Below are 12,085 nucleotides of genomic sequence, written 5' to 3'. Positions count from 1 at the left end.
TAAAAGAAAAAAATTGATAAATGAGATTCCATCAAAATTTAGAACTTTTAAGAAATCAGACATTTCCTTCAATTAAATGACAATGACAATACAACATATCGGAATCTATGGGACACAATGAAAGCAGTCTTATGAGGGAAATTCATAGCAGTGAATACGCATATTAGGAAAACAGAACAAGCCCAATTAAACAACCTGATGCTGAACCTCAAGCTTCTAGAAAAAGAAGAGCAGAACAACCCCAAAGCTCATACAAGGGAGGAAATTATAAAGATCAGAGGAGAAATCAATGCAATGGAGACTAAGAGAACAATACAAAAAAATCAATGAAGCCAAGAGTTGGTTCTTCAAAAGAATCAACAAAATTGACAAACCTTTAGTCAACCTTGTCAGAAAAAGGAAAGAAAAGGCCCAAATCCATGCAATTAGGAATGAAAAGGGTGAAATTACAACAGACCCAGCAGAAATCCAGAGAATCATCAATACCTACTTCCAGAACCTATACGCCAATAAGATGGACAACACAGAAGAAATAGACAGATTCCTACATACATATGAATTACCAAAGTTGAATGAAGAAGACCTAAAAATTCTGAACAACCCAATATCAACCAATGAAATTGAAAATGTAATTAAAAACTTATCAACTAAGAAAAGCCCAGGCCCTGATGGCTTCACTGCTGAATTCTACAAGACATTCACAGAGGAACTACTGCCACTACTGTTTAAACTCTTCAATGAAATTGAAAGGGAAGCAATATTCCCAAATTCATTCCTGGAAGCAAGCATCACCTTGATCCCCAAAGCAGAGAAAGACCCAACTGAAAAAGAGAACTATAGGCCAATCTCACTAATGAACATAGATGCAAAAATCCTTAATAAGATACTGGCAAACAGAATGCAGAAGATCATCAAGAAGATCATACACCCTGATCAAGTGGGATTCATCCCAGAGATGCAGGGATGGTTCAATATATGGAAATCAATTAATGTAGTACACTATATCAATAGAGCGAAGGACAAAAACCATATAATTATCTCCATAGATGCAGAAAAAGCATTTGACAAAATCCAACATGCATTTATGATAAAAACCCTACAAAAAATTGGAATAGATGGTCTCTACCTCAAACTGATAGAAGCCATCTATGAAAAACCAACAGCCAATATCATACTAAATGGTCAAAAACTGAAATCCTTCACACTAAAATCAGGTACAAGATAAGGATGTCCACTATTACCACTCTTGTTCAATATAGTTCTGGAAACATTAGCCACAGCAATTAGACAAGAGAAAGAAATAAAAGGAATAAAGATAGGTAATGAAGAAGTCAAACTGTCATTATTTGCAGATGACATGATACTATATATAGAAGACCCCAAGAACTCCACCAAAAGTCTTCCAGACTTAATAACCAAATTCAGTCAAGTAGCTGGTTAAAAGGTCAGCACACAAAAATCAATATCTTTCCTCTACACAAATGACAGACTCACTGAGAGAGAAATAGGGCAAATAATTCCTTTCACAATAGCATCCAAAAAACTGAAATACCTAGCAATCAACCTAAGAAAAGAAATCAAAGACCTCTTCTCTGAAAACTATGGCATTCTGAAAAGAGAAATTGAAGATGATATCAGAAAATGGACAGACATCCCCTGCTCCTGGGTAGGAAGGATTAATATAGTGAAAATGGCCATACTTCCAAAACTGCTACATAGATTCAATGCAATTCCAATTGAGATCCCAGCAGCATACTTCATAGACCTCGAGAAAACAATCCAAATATTCATTTGGAGCAAGAAGAGACCCAGAATAGCAAAAGCAATTCTAGGTAACAGAGACATGGCAGGGGGTATCACAATCCCCAACCTGCAACTCTACTACAAAGCTACTGTGATAAAAACAGCATGGTACTGGCAAAGAAACAGACTTGAGGACCAGTGGAACAGATTAGAAGATGCAGAAACAACGCCAGACACACTCAGCCATCGCATCTTCGATAAAGGAGCCAAACACCCTCACTGGAGGAAAGATAGCCTCTTTGATAAATGGTGCTGGAAAAATTGGGCTTCAACTTGCCAAAGATTAAAACTAGACCTGTATCTCTCACCATGCACTAAACTAAAATCAAAATGGATTAAAGATCTAAATATTAAAATAGAAACTCTGAACCAGTTGGAACAGAGGTTAGGTAGAACCCTCGAAGACATCAGTGTAGGAAAAGATTTTATGAACAAAACCTCAGTTGCCCATGAACTAGCACAAACAATCAACAAATGGGATCTCTTTTTATTAAAAGGCTTCTGCACAGCAAGAGAAACCAGCAGCAGTGTGAAGAGACAACCCACAATGTGGGAAAAAATCTTCACCTGCTCTTCCTCAGACAAAGGTCTACTAACTCAAATCTATAAAGAACTTAAAAAGATCAGACCTCCAAATTTAAAGACCCAATCCAAAAATGGGCATCTGAAATGAACAGACATTTCTCAGACAAAGAAGTAGAAATAGCAAATAAATACATGAAAAAATGTTCAACATCACTGGTCATTTGAGAGATGCAAATGAAAACAATGCTGAGATTCCACTTCACTCCAGAAAGAATGGCTGCTATCATGAAATCAACCAATAACAAATGCTGGTGGGGCTGTGGGGAAAGAGGAACACTGCTCCACTGCTGGTGGGAGTGTAGACTGGTGCAACCACTGTGGAAATCAGTATGGAGATACCTCAAAGAACTAGGACTGGAAGTCCCATTTGACCCTACTATTCCACTGCTGGGGATCTTCCCCAAAGAATTAAAAGAATCATACCACAGTGATATATGTGCACCCATGTTCATAGTGGCACAGTTTGTGATAGCTAAAACTTGGAAACAGCCCAAATGCCCATCAACTGGAGACTGGATAAAGAAAATGTGGTTTTTTTATAAAATGGAGTACTACTCAGCCATAAAAAGTGAGAAATTAGAGACATTTATAGCTAAGTGGATGCACATTGAAGCAATACTCTTAAGTGAAATAAATAGGACACACATGTGTAAATACCAAATAGTTTCTCTGGTGTGAGAAACTGAAAGTGTAAATAAGGATGAAATGTACACTAGGTAATGTGAAATAGGAAGAAAAGGGGCAAAGGGGAAGGAAGTGGGAGGGCTAGGGGAAAGGATAGAAGGGAATGGGATTAATATGAGAAAATGGAAAAATAGGAACAAAATCTTTGCAAATAGGGAGGAATGGAGGAGTTGAAGGGAGGGCTGGGCAAGGGTGAAAAATAAGAACCAAGAGAGACTATGTAAAGGTGCAAATTTCCAATGATGAATGTCATTATATTGTATACCTAAAATGTACCAATGATTACATGAATAATCGATAATGCAAAATAGGAAGAAAAGGTCCAAAGGGGTAGGGGTAGTGGGAGGGGCAGGGGAAAGGAAAGAAGGGAAAGGAAAAAATGATGAGAAATGGAAAAAATGGAAATAAAGTCTTTGTAAATAGGGAAGGGTGGAGGGCGTGAAGGAAGGGCTAGGAATGGGGAAAAAATAAGAACCAAGATGCATTATATAAAGGTACAATTCCCAATGAGAAATGTAATTGTGTTGTATACCTACAATGTACCAATAAAAGAATTTAATACAAGAAAAAAAATTTAGAACTTTAAATGACATCTTTAAGAAAATGAAAAGTAGTCTTTAAACAGACCATATTTATAATGTATAAAACCTATGACCAGAATATATAAAGAACTCTTATAGCTCATTAATAGATAACCCAATTAAAAAGTAGACATAAGAAGATGATAAATATCCAGTACAGCACAAGGAAAGGTGTGCAACACTAGAATCAGAAAAATACTCATCAGTACAATAACAAGATTGAATTATACATTCATTAGGGAGATGAAGTTAAAAGTTTTAAAAGAACAAATGTCAGCTCATGTATGAACCAATTAGCACTTTCTAATACTGCTAATGTGATTGTAAAATGATAAAACCATTCTGGAAAACAATATAGAAATTTCTTGTGTTACTTTTAAGAACCAACAGTCTTGTTCTTAAGTTTTTACTTGAGAGGAATAAAAACACATGTTCACAATAGATTTGTACATACAAGTTGAGTATCCCTTATCTGAAATTCTTGGGACCAAAGTGTTTCAGATTTTCATTTGAAATCCACTTGATCTGCAAAGAGGATAGCTACTCCTGCTTTCTTTTTTGGGTTCCTGTCACATGGAATATTGTTTTCCCCCCTTTAACTTTCAGTCTATGAGTTTCTTTTTGAATTAAATGTGTCTCTTGTATGCAGCATATTGTTGGATCTTGCTTCTTGACCCATTCTGCCAGTCTATTTCTTTTGCTTGGTGAAATGAGACCATTAACATTGATGTTTATAACTCATACATATCGACTTATCATTGTCATGACTTTTTCTATTTGTTGGATTCTCCCCCTTTGTGTTTAATTTCTTGTGGTGCCTGATGGATTCATTCTGCTGTGCTTCCTGGGGTTGTGATCCTCATTGTCTTTTCCTAGGATATTGTCTAAAATTTTTTGGAGTGCTGGTTTAGTATTCATGGAGTTCCTAAGGTGCTCTTTGTCATGAAAGTATCTTCTTTCTCCATCCATTTTGAAAGATAATTTTGCAGGGTACATCAATCTGGGTTAGAGCCTGTTTTCATTTAGGGCTTGGAATACACCACTCCAAGCTCTTCTTGCCTTGAGAGTTTGCATTGAAAAGTCTGCTGTAATTCTGTTGGGCTTTCCTTTGTATGTGATTTGTTTCTTTTCCCTACCTGCTTGTAGAACTTTGTTCTTCTGTTGGGTTTCTGGAATCTTATCTATTATATGCCTATGTGTAGATTTTTTTTGATCAAGGCTAGTCGGAGTCCTATATGCCTCACTTATCTGTATGTCTAGTTCTTTTCCCCTGGTTGGGAGGTTTTCTTCCATCACTTCTGTGAACAGTTTTTTTTTATGTCATCTGCACTCTCTCCTGTTTCTTCACTGACTCCAATCAGTCTTATGTTATTCTTCTTTGCATCGTCTAGCAGCTGCTGGATTGATTTCTCATGGTCCCTTACAATTTTAAAGCAATTTTTCTTCTCCTGGTCACTAATTGCAATCTTATCTTCTATATCTGAAATTCTGTCCTCACATTGGCTCATTCTGCTGCTTAGACTTTCAATGGAGTTTTTAGTCTCCTGGAAATCTATTTTCATCTGTTCCATGGATTCCAATTATTTCCTATGTTGGGATTCCATCATGTTCCTCAGCTTCTCTCTAGATTTATTAATCATGTCTTGCACTATGAGCACAATCTCTGCTGTTATCTGAGAAATTATTTCTGATTTCATTTTTTCCAGATCCTCTTTTATTGCCAGTTCAGGGAGTCCAGGTGTTTCATCTTGTTTCTCTTTGGGGTTGCTGTAGGTGATCTGGAAGTCTGGTTTTGACACTTGTTCACGTGCCTTCTCATTTCAACAGGGGGCACTGGGTGTTGCTGGCACCCACGCGGCTTACCTCCCCTGTGCTAGCGGGGGTGGTACGGCGGCCTGGAGGCCTCCTCTTGTGCACTGCTCACCTCCTGTGTGCTGGTGAGGGCGGTATGGCGGCCTGGAAACCTCTTCTTGTGCACTGGGAGTGGCTCACCTCCTCTCTGCTGGCAGGGGTGGTACAGTGGCCCAGAAGCCTCCTCTTGCGCACTAGGAGTAGCTCACCTCCTCTCTGCTGGCAGGGGTGCTATGGTGGGCCAGAAGCCTCCTCTTTTGCTGGGATTACATCAATTTAAAAAGCTTCTGCACAGAAAAGGAAATAAAAGTGAAAAGACAACCTACAGAGTGAGAGAGATCTCATAAAGCTACTCTTCTGATAGAGTACTAATATCTAGACTATAAAAAACTGAAAAATTATCCCCCCCATAAAACCAAATCTCTCAGTCGAAAAATGTCAAATGAATTGAATAGGCACTTCTCAAAGGAAAAGTATAAATGGCCAATAAGTCATCTTTAGCCATTAAGGAAATGCAAATCAAAACAACTTTGAGATTCCATCTTACCCAGTCAGCCTGGCTATCAGCAAGAATACAAAAACAGTGAAAGCTAGCAAGGATGTGGGAAAATGAACCTTCCTACATTATTGGTAGGAGGTTCAATTAGAATAACCACTGTGGAATTAAGTTTGGAGATTAGTAAAAAAAAATACCCACTAAAAATAAAACTACCATATATCTCAGCTGTTCCTCTCCTGGTTATAGTCTTGAAAGAATTAGAGGCATCATAAAATAGTGATACACGTATACCGATGTTTATAGCAATTCACAGTAGCTAATCTCTGGTAACAACCTCAATGCTTGTCAAAAGGAATGGAGAAAGAACACACACACACACACACACACACACACACACACACACACCATTTAGCCATAAAGAAGAATGAATGAATGTCATTTGCAGGAAAATGAAACTATTGTGCTAAGCAAAATAAGCCAGACTCAGAAAGTTAAATATTGCATATTTTTTATATGAGAAACCCAAAATACAAATAATTAATTTAATAAAATAAAGGAGACATGATCGGAAATAGAAGAGAAACTTGGAGTTAGGAAATGTGGGGGGAGAAATTGAGACAGTGGGTAAAGTGATTGAAAACAAACCCCAAAATATTATCCCCAAATAAGCACCCCATTCTGTAATACAAACATGCACTAAAAAAATATGTATACAAGAAAACTAAAATAAATAGACGGAGAAGAATACAGAATGATACAGGAATTATTTCCTCAATTTTTGAAAAGATACTTTAGAAAGGGGAATAAATTTAGCTTGGGGTAGGGCAGTAATAGAATTTCTTATATATTTGAGGATATGAATGGAAAAGGGACTTCAGCCACATGAGCTACTTTTAGTCCCCTGAAGAGCCATGTTTATGAATGACTTAGTGATTTTGCTCATATTATTTCTACATGTACTTAAACTGTTTCTCCCCTTGTATATCTTCTAGATAAAAATTGCCTTTCAATATGCAGCACAGGTGTCACTTCTGCTGGGAGGCCTTCTGTAGCCCACCCTAGCCTATTTAATTTCTGTAATTTCAGTAAAGGGTTAACTAGCAGGTCTCAGTTGCTCAAACCCTCAACATTTCAAAAGACTTCTAAACTGGTTATATAATGCTTCCTGGGAGATAACTTCTGAGGCCTTGGAATATCCTTTCTGATAAGTGTCTTTATATATCTGAAAATTGAAACAAGTAGTTTATGCTAACAACATGATTAATGGTGAATGCTTGTACTTGGGACACATTGCCCTAGGGCAGATTGTGTCAGTTTGACCTCTAGGTGGAGGCTGCAGACTAACTAAGCTCAGTTACTGAGGTATTCCATGCCTACTGACCCATAGTTGAAAATCTTAGATCCAAAGCTTAAGTGGGGTTCCCTAGTTGGTAACAGTTCACACATACTTCTCTGAGAGAAGTGTGAGCCACTGTTTTTCTGTTAAATAAGTCCAAAGAAGGCTAAATTTTGGGTTGGGGGAGGTGAGTTCAGTGTTGGTCAGGTAGATGTTTAATGATGTCCTCTTTTCCTTATCTGTAAGCTCTATGAAGTTAGCCAATACTGTTTATTAAAAATAACTTATCTTGATATAACTCAGTAGTATTCCTAAGATATTTTTCACTATATGAACTACATTATCAAAACTATTATTTCAGTATAAAATGAAATTAGGGGCTAGAGAGTTTTAAGATGAGCAAAAACAATGTTATTTTTGCTGCAGGGATTTCAACAACAAAGGAATTTTGGATATAAGTGTGTGTAGTTATTAAATGGTAAAATAAGTTATATTAAAGTCAACAAAACAAATTTCATTTTCATTTCATTTCACTTACCATGGAGTCTTATTTTTAGCCTTAGCCTTGACTTGACAATTTTATTTGCAGCATATATCACAAATTCCACAGATAAACATAAAAGGAAACACATACCCAAGTAAATAAATACCTGACATGCTAACAGAGTAGCCAGCCATTCCAGAAAAGTGGTTGAGTATCCTGTTGTATCAGTCTCTTTGCCATTGTTGGCACAAAATACCTGACATAGACCATTTGAAGGAGTAAAGGTTTATTTTAGCTCATAGTTTAGGTTTCAATCTATAGTTGGCTGTTTCCAAGGCAGAAACATCAGGGAATGGCACAGCAAAACTGCTTACCTCAGGGCAACCAGGAAGGAGAGAGCAAGAGAAGAGCTTGATGGAGAAGGGTCCAGGGACCAGATAAAGTCTCTTAAGGCCATGCCCCATTTCCCACTCAGACACATCCAGAAGTGTGCTTCACTAATCTCCTAGGCATCCCTCAAGCCAATCAAGTTGACAATCAAGAGTAACTACCACACCAAGGCTTATTAAAAACATTTTCTCTGCTTATGCAGCATTAGCTGTCTAACACAATGAAACCATTAGACTGTTGATCACTTTATGCCCTAGGGAAATTATGAAAATTAGCATTTTTTGAGAAATAGTGGCTATCAGTACCCTCAATGAGATGATATGCTACCTTTGCAATTTGGTCAATTTCAGGAAATTCTTTCTATCAAATCACAGTCCTGAAAGTGAGATGACATCAACATATTGTTTCAGTTTAACCACCATTTACTGAGTGTATGAGACACTGACTTAGCAGTTGTAGCTATGAAGATAAGCAATGGGTTTTGTCCTCAACTCTGATAATGAGAGACAAACACATAACCAGAGAATTGCAAAAAGTAAAATATAGGTAGGTGATGTGATAGAAGCTATGTGCACAGATCACTGAAGAATTTCAAGGAAGCTTTTTGGGAAAGATGAATTTTGAACTGAACCAGAATGATAAGTATGTCTTTACTATATAGAAAGTAGAGCTGAGGGTATCAGGGGCCACTGCTGGCACAACTAATTATATCCTGTGTGATTGGTGCCCTAGAAATAATATAGCATGAAGGCTCTGGAAGAGATGGGGTAGTAGGTACATAGAAAAGGATTGATTCAAGTAGAGAACTGTAAAATAATAGTGTGTGTTCAGGGAATTGGAATCAGCTTGCATGTGAGTAGAGTAGGGTAGAGTTTCAAATTGATTGTCATTGGGATTTACCTCAGTAACTAATGAAACACAACAATAGGCATGCCTGGGTGGGTCATGGAAGCATGGTTTTGAGATATATCTGGTTCCTCACCTCTTCCCCTCTTGACACTGTTCTCCTGCTCTGCTTCCCATCCATGATGAACTAGGCAGCTTTGTTCTACCATGCCATTCAGTAGTCATGATGTTTCTGCCTTGGACTCAGCTGACCATGGACTGAAACTGTGAGCCAATTTAAACCTTACTTTCATTAAATTGTAAGGTTAGGTATTGTCTCAGTGATGGGAAAGCTCACTAATACAGAAAATTGTTACCAGAGAAGTGGGGTTGTTACAGTGACTAACTGACCATGTGGTTTATAAACTTTTGGAACTGGTTTTCAGGAAGTGTTTGGAAAGGTTTGGGCTAGAGAAGTCCTAGAATACTGTAAGAAGAGCGTGATTGGTGATTCTGGTTGGAGCTCAGAAAACCAGAATGCTGATAAGAATGCAGACAGTAAAGGCCAGGCTCAGGAGGTTTCAACTAGGAAGAAGTCAGCTGGAATAGAAGCCATATGTGTTATACTGTGGCAGAAAATAAGTTTACATTTTGCCCATATCCTGTGACTTTTCAGGAGACTGAGATTAAGAGTAGAGGGCTAATTAATCCAGAGGAAGAAATTTCAGGATGGCCCAACATTCAGGCTATGGCATGGGTACTGCTGGATGCTTTCAGCCAGATATATAGTAAGAAACAGGGGCAAAAGGTAGAACATAAAAAGTTTTAAAAACTTGAAGTTTTAGCTTGGGGGAACTATGAGAGGTATGGTTGCTGAAAAGATTTGTGCCATTAAAGAAATGCAAATAGCTTGTACAGGGACAAGTAGAGACATGTCTTTAGGGTATCTCAGAAATTAACAACAAAGCAATAAGGATCAAAAGGTATGATAGATAATGTGAAATAGGAAGAAAGGAGGCAAGGGAGAAGGGGAAGGGGAAGTGGGAGGGTTAAGGGAAAGGAAAGGAGAAAATGGAATTAATATGAGAAAATGCAAAAATGGAAACAAAGTTTTTGTAAATAGGGAGGGGTTAAAGGGAGGGCAGGGAAATGGGGAAAAAATAAGAACCAAGACATGTAAAGGTACAAATTTCCAATAGTGAATGTCATTATATTGTATATCTAAAATGTACCAATGAAATAAAATTATTTTCAATTAAAAAAAACAACAACAACAACAACAACAACAACAACAAACTTCCTTTCCCCCTGTAGGCTCAAAGGTGCAAATGGTATAAACCTTTCATTTAAGAAGAGAGCTCTTGGGCTCCTGCTGGAGAAGAGCCTACTAGGGAATTTGTTTTTCAGGATTTATTTTATTGTGCTCAGCCACAAAGGCACACAGAAGATGTTGCAGCCATGGTTCAAGGTGGGTCTGGATACTACCTGCATTGGTGGCAGACCTTGGCACTGTCCACATGATGCTGGTTTTACTGGTATGCAGAATGCAAGTGTTGTAGGGTCAGGAAGGTTAGATTTCTAAGGAAGGCCCAGAGGCCAGGCAAGAAGATCCTGAGAGATCAGTCCATGAAGCTTTGGGAATGAAACCAAAGATACACTGGGGACCTTAGGAAGTTAGAGATACCAGGAATGTGGAATGTCAGCCAAAGAAAGCTATAGGCTGTGAGTGGAGTCAGCCCAAGAGAAAGGCCTGGTGGGGTGCAACTTGCAAGCCATAGTGATGAGCCACCTAAGCCCTTTAGAACTCATAATTTATCACTGTGTGCCCCAAATACCAGATATAGAGCCACAGGACATAATGTTTGCCTTGCCTTGGTTCTATTCTTTTCTAACTTATCCTTCCTTTTTGGTACACTAATATTTACACTGTGATGTTGTACCTTTGGGTTATATAATTTGATTTTGTGTTTTATAGAGGATTACAGCTAAGAGTTTACCTTGAGTCCCAGGAGGGACTTTGACTATTGAAATATCCTGGAACTGTTGAGACTTTGGGGGAAGGAATTATTGTGTTTCCAGTTGTATGTAGGGAAGTTGTATTATTCTAGGGAGATTATTAATCTGCTATTTTCTTTATTTGGCTATTAAGTATGGTTTAAAGAGGTGTATTTGGATGTCAAGTTGACAATGGGTGAGATGTGGTGGTTATGGTGGAGTTTCAACTTGATTTGCTTTAGAACCAACCATGGAGATTGGTGGAGCACACTAATAGGTGGGTCTGGGTGGGTTATAGAGGCATGACTTTGGGTTCTACATCTGTTCCCTCCTCTCTGGCTCTGTTCTCCTGCTCTGCTATGAACTAAGCAGGTTTGTACTACCACATCCTTCCACGATAGTGTTTCTGCCTTGGAGCAAGCCAACCATGGACTGATCTATGAGCCAAACTAAGTCTGTCCTTTTTAAAGTTATAGGTGTTGGGTATTGTGTCTCAGTGACAGGAAAGTTGTATATTATAGTTTGATATTACTAGGCTATAAAATGAAGTTGCAAAATGATAGGATGCAAAACGAGGATGGGTGATTTTCTGCTATGGATCTTAGACTGCACCCTATAAGCAGTGGAGCTACCGGTAAATTTAAAGAGGATTTGAATTTCCAAAATATGTCTCATGTGGTAGTGTGGAGGATGAATTTGAGAGGGTTAGAATCATCAGAGGACAATAAGGTGACCAATTGCTGTAGTTCTAGCAGTAATGAGTTCACATTTAGGAAATCATAAGAGGGCAGAACAGGAGTGCATGTTAGTTCTGAATTTTATCTCAGAATAAAGGGTCCTGGTAATAGAGGAGGATTCAAGGATGACTTCCAGGCTTTTGAGAACTTTGGCATGAGAAAAGAAGGTTTCAGTTTTGGTCATGCAAAGTCAGAGATACTTGTTAACCACTCTGTCCTATATAATACAGAGTTGAAAATAATAAATGTTACAGAGGAAATAGACATAAAAGTTGAAGGGAAAATAAGAATAAATAAAATTCAGGGGGGGGATAA

Source organism: Heterocephalus glaber, unplaced genomic scaffold (assembly GCF_053883595.1).
Source record: "Heterocephalus glaber isolate CG9 unplaced genomic scaffold, H.glaber_assembly_v1.0 deba00001457, whole genome shotgun sequence".
Lineage (NCBI taxonomy): Eukaryota > Metazoa > Chordata > Mammalia > Rodentia > Bathyergidae > Heterocephalus > Heterocephalus glaber.
The sequence above is the reverse complement of the archived record's forward strand: the minus strand, read 5'-3'. Positions refer to the sequence as shown.